This window comes from Poecilia reticulata, linkage group LG17 (genome assembly GCF_000633615.1).
Source record: "Poecilia reticulata strain Guanapo linkage group LG17, Guppy_female_1.0+MT, whole genome shotgun sequence".
In the NCBI taxonomy this organism is placed as follows: domain Eukaryota; kingdom Metazoa; phylum Chordata; class Actinopteri; order Cyprinodontiformes; family Poeciliidae; genus Poecilia; species Poecilia reticulata.
The window spans coordinates 16,918,179-16,922,555 of record NC_024347.1 but is presented as its reverse complement, the minus strand read 5'-3'; the positions used below and the strand labels follow the sequence as shown (position 1 = coordinate 16,922,555).

Here is a 4,377-nt window from a genome sequence, read left to right as displayed (position 1 = left end):
CTGAAAGCATAATAACTTTAAAAAAGAGATTAAATGACTGTGTGATGAATTAATTGGTTAACAAAATGTTGCTGACAGATGCAGGGTCTGAATCAAGATGTGGTGAATCTAGTTTAGAAATGATTCCACTGTTACATCAGAATTGTATTTAAATCAAGAGAAGAGCTGTTAAATATTGTTTGCATGACGCATCTAAATTTACTCAAAAAGGTTGTAAAATTACAAAGTTTAAAGAGCAAACTTACTGAGACCAAGACAAGTCCAGAGTCAATAAAGAAACCATTGCTTACTGGAAGAAAAAGCGGATGGAAGTCATTACCAGAGTGATGACAGTTGAGAGAAGCCTGATGACAGAGACAACTTATGGAAATAATGATGAACAGAAACTAACACACAGTGGGAAAGAAACCATACAAGTGAACAAACAGGAAGTAACACCATTGGCAAAAGAAAGTAGACTCCTGTCATGGTGTAGTTTGAAATAACATCCAACGCTGTTCACTGACTTCGTGTCTTCAGAGCCTTTTCCCCTGAAGCATCATCACATTGGCAGTTTGAAGACCACCACCAATCAACACAACTCTGAAAAAATAAGACACCAACCAAGAACTATGAGATCATGGCTAACAGCTGAAACTCTGAACAGGCTTCTGTGGATTTGAGAACTGAAAAGGAAATGATTTGGCAATGTCTGTGACAGCTCATGTGTTTTCCATCATATTGTAGATTTTTAAGCTAAAAATCTAGAGTTTATGTTTCAGCGTGTGCATACGAGCCACATCTTTCTTTAAAAAGGGACCTCATAACTCCAACTCTTTATGCAAGTCACATGCACCTCTTTCTTACAGAAAACAATCATGTGATGTTTAATGTTTTTCTGTGTTGTTTTGGGTGGATATTTTTGTCAATGCTACACAATTTGGGCGACCGTGGCTTCTGCAGTGTTTCCTGTGATGCTGCATGTTTTTTCAGAAATGCACTGTGTTTGCCTCTGTGTTGATATAACCACATCTTTCCTTCATTGTGCTGGTTATAAGTGAAGGATTTACCATAATATAGTTTGTTTTAGGAGATGGACATTTTCTCTGTTTATTCTTTCATGAACAGTAAACAGAAAAACAACCAACTTGTGCGTTTCCCAAACCAAGTCCTACACAAAGCAAAAGTATACATTAAAAAGAAAGTAAGTCACTGCTACTTTACAGTCAGGAATTCACTCAAGATTTCACATGGCAAGATGATTTCATAAATCTATACTGCTCTGTGACAACTTCCTGTTGAGTTCATTGAGTTTAGCTTTATTTATGTTCCTGTTCTTGCATTGTTATTCCTGTATTTTGTTATGTAGGTCTGTTTTTTTTTATAACTTCATTTAATACCCTACGTCACGCTATTCAAATACTAGATTTTTTTTTCAACCATTTCCGTCGAGAACTAACCACCCCTCTGCACAACGGGAAGTATTGACTTCCTTTCATGCAATGAGATGGCGATGATCACATTTCTTTTTCATTTGTTTCTTGTGTACGCACTACAAGGTAAATACTTTTTCCTTTGTTTTTAACATTTCAAAGTTTTGATCGCTTTCTTTTTGTTGTACAATCCTGTCAAAAAGGTATCGCTGTAATCGTTCCTCATAAGACAAAATGAGGAAGTAAGAATATTAATTCTGCTAAAAAACACAAAATGTTTTATAATGTAAAATGTTTGTCGCTGAAACTTCTTCAAGTTAATCTCAACTAATTTTAGAATCTGCTTTGTACTCTATGCTTTTAAATATACTACATACACTCACCGGCACTTAGGTAGATCTCTCCAAGTGCTCATTAACACCAATGTTGAATCAGATAATCACATGACAGCAACTCGATGCATTCAGCCATGTAGACATGGCCAAGACTATGTCCAGATTAAACCGAGCAACAGAATGGGGAAGAAAGGTGATTTATGTGACTTTGAACGTGGCATGATTGTTGGTGCTAGACAGGCTGGTCTCAGTATTTCAGAAACTGTTGATCTACTGGGATTTTCACACACAACTGTCTCTAAGGTTCACAGAGTGTGGTCCGAAAAAGAGAAAATATCCAGTGCAAAGCAGTTCTGAGGGTGGAAATGCCTTGTTGATGCCGGAGGTTAGAGGAGAATGGCCAGACTCATTCGAGCTGATAGAACGGCAACAGTAACTTAAATAACCACTTGTTACAACCGAGATATGCAGAACAGCATCTCTGAACGCACAGCACGTTGAACCTGGAGGCAGATGGGGGTCTACAGCAGCAGAAGACCACACTGGATGTCACTCCTGTCAGCTAACAACAGGAAACTAAGGCTACAGTTCAAACAGGCTCACCAAAATTGGACAATAGAAGATTGGAAAAACGTTGCCTTTTCTGATGAGTTTCGATATCTGCTGTGACATTCGGGTGGTAGGGTCATAACTTAGGATCAACAACATGAAAGCCTGGATCCATCCTGCCGTGTACCAACGGTTCAGGCTGGTGGTGGTGGTTCAGTGGTTTGGGGGTTATTTCCCTGGCACACTTTGGGTCTATTAGTACCAATTGAGCATCATGTCATCGCCACAGCCTACCTGAGTATTGTTGCTTACCATGTCCATCCCTTTATGACCACAGTATACTCATCTTCTGATGCCTATTTCCAGCAAGATAACGCGCTATGTCTTAAAGTGCCAATCATCTCAGACTGGTTTCTTGAACAATGAGTTCGCTGAACTCATAAAGCCTCCACAGTCACCAGATCTTAGTCCAATAGAAACCTTTGGGATGTGGTGGAACGGGAGATTCGCATCATGGATGCACAGCCGACAAATCTGAAGCACCTGTGTGATGTCAACATCTCAATATGAAGCAGACTCTCTGAGAAATGTTTCCAGTGCCTTGTTGAATCTTTGTCACAAAGGATTAAGGCAGTTCTGAAGGCAAAGGGGGTCCAACCTGGTACTAGCAAGGTGTACCTCATATATGAGTGTACTGTATACTAAAGTATTTAAAATTTTAAAATGTCATGTTGCTTAAACTCATTGATGTTCACTAATTCGCAAGCAACAGAGATGAAAATGAAATGATAACATTTTGTTTTGCCTCTGTAGGAATTAGTTGAGTCTTCTACTGAAGATCAATTGAGATAATGTGCATTCAACTCATTCCTTCATTCCTTATATCAAGGAATATACTAAAAAGGGGTTTAGTGTTTGCACAAATACACTATATTTGTGCAAAAGCAGGTGATTTACAAACTTACAATCCTGTGCAGGAATGATAACATTACTATGTTTTTTGGGAGCAAAAAACTATACACAGTTATGGATGTGCCAACACATCAGTGTTGTTTTAAAAAGTCTTACTTAAAAGTTATTTAAAAGTAAGTTTATTCAAAACTTGCCTTTTGAATACAATTTTTTTTTATAAACAAATACATGAAAAATAAGAAAATAAATACAAATCCCAGTCCACATGCATTCACAAATTATTACCCATTCACAACATGTTCACTTAGGTTTTGACGTTATGATACATGTTCACATTATATCTTGACTGTATCTAAAAATATCAAAGATATTTTAAATTTAAATGAAGATATGAAATAATGCAGTGTCAAACACAATAACTTAAATGAAGCTATTTTATATGCTAGGTCACCAAGTCAGTATCAGTTGACAGCATCAACAAGGTTGCCTGTAGGGATTTTTAAGATCCAGCAAGTGTCAGTATTCAGTAACACATCGACACAGCATCATTTCAGTTTGGCAATGTGTCGAAACACTTCATAACGCCTCATTAACCCATTACTACAGCAGCCTGTCTCTAATCAAGGAAAGACAGAGGATTTATGATAAAAAAAAATCACTATTGTTGACATCAAACTGATATTTAGCCTCTTAATAATCTATTTTCTTAGACAAACAATATAGATAATTTAAAAGTTCACCTCAATCACTACTGATTGCAGTGAACTCAACAGTATTTAAGAACTTTGTACTGATCTCAGTTTACTGAGACAAAAAACTAAGTGTTAGTTTTTTGTTTTTCAGGTTCTTCTGCAGTGACTGATGTGCCTGTGAAGACTGGAAATGATGTAACTCTTACTCTCACATCTGAAATTCCAGCAGATTTTAATCTCTGGCTATGGCAGTTTGCAGGACATGCAGTGGTTGAGTTTTCACCTGGTTCCCAACCAAAAATTGAAAAGAATTACACTGGAAGAATTGAAGTTCTTGACAAAACTCACAGTCTGAAATTAAAAAAACTGCAGAAGTCAGACAGTGGTATCTACACTGCAAAGGTCATACTGCCTACAGAAAAAATACTAGCTGCATACAAAGTTGAAGTTCAAGGTAAGTTTGTAAGTTTCATATTT

At 37.1% G+C, this 4,377-nt stretch overlaps 1 long non-coding RNA gene across 1 annotated transcript in view; it reads left to right on the top strand.

Moving 5' to 3' along the window:
• Positions 1-1,449: 1,449 nt before the first annotated feature.
• LOC103479505 (uncharacterized) overlaps positions 1,450-4,377 on the top strand; it is a 5,092-nt gene continuing 2,164 nt past the window's right edge. The window contains exons 1-2 of the long non-coding RNA XR_535955.2: positions 1,450-1,538; positions 4,052-4,354. This is a non-coding gene — a long non-coding RNA (uncharacterized LOC103479505). The remainder of the gene's footprint in view (positions 1,539-4,051; positions 4,355-4,377) is intronic.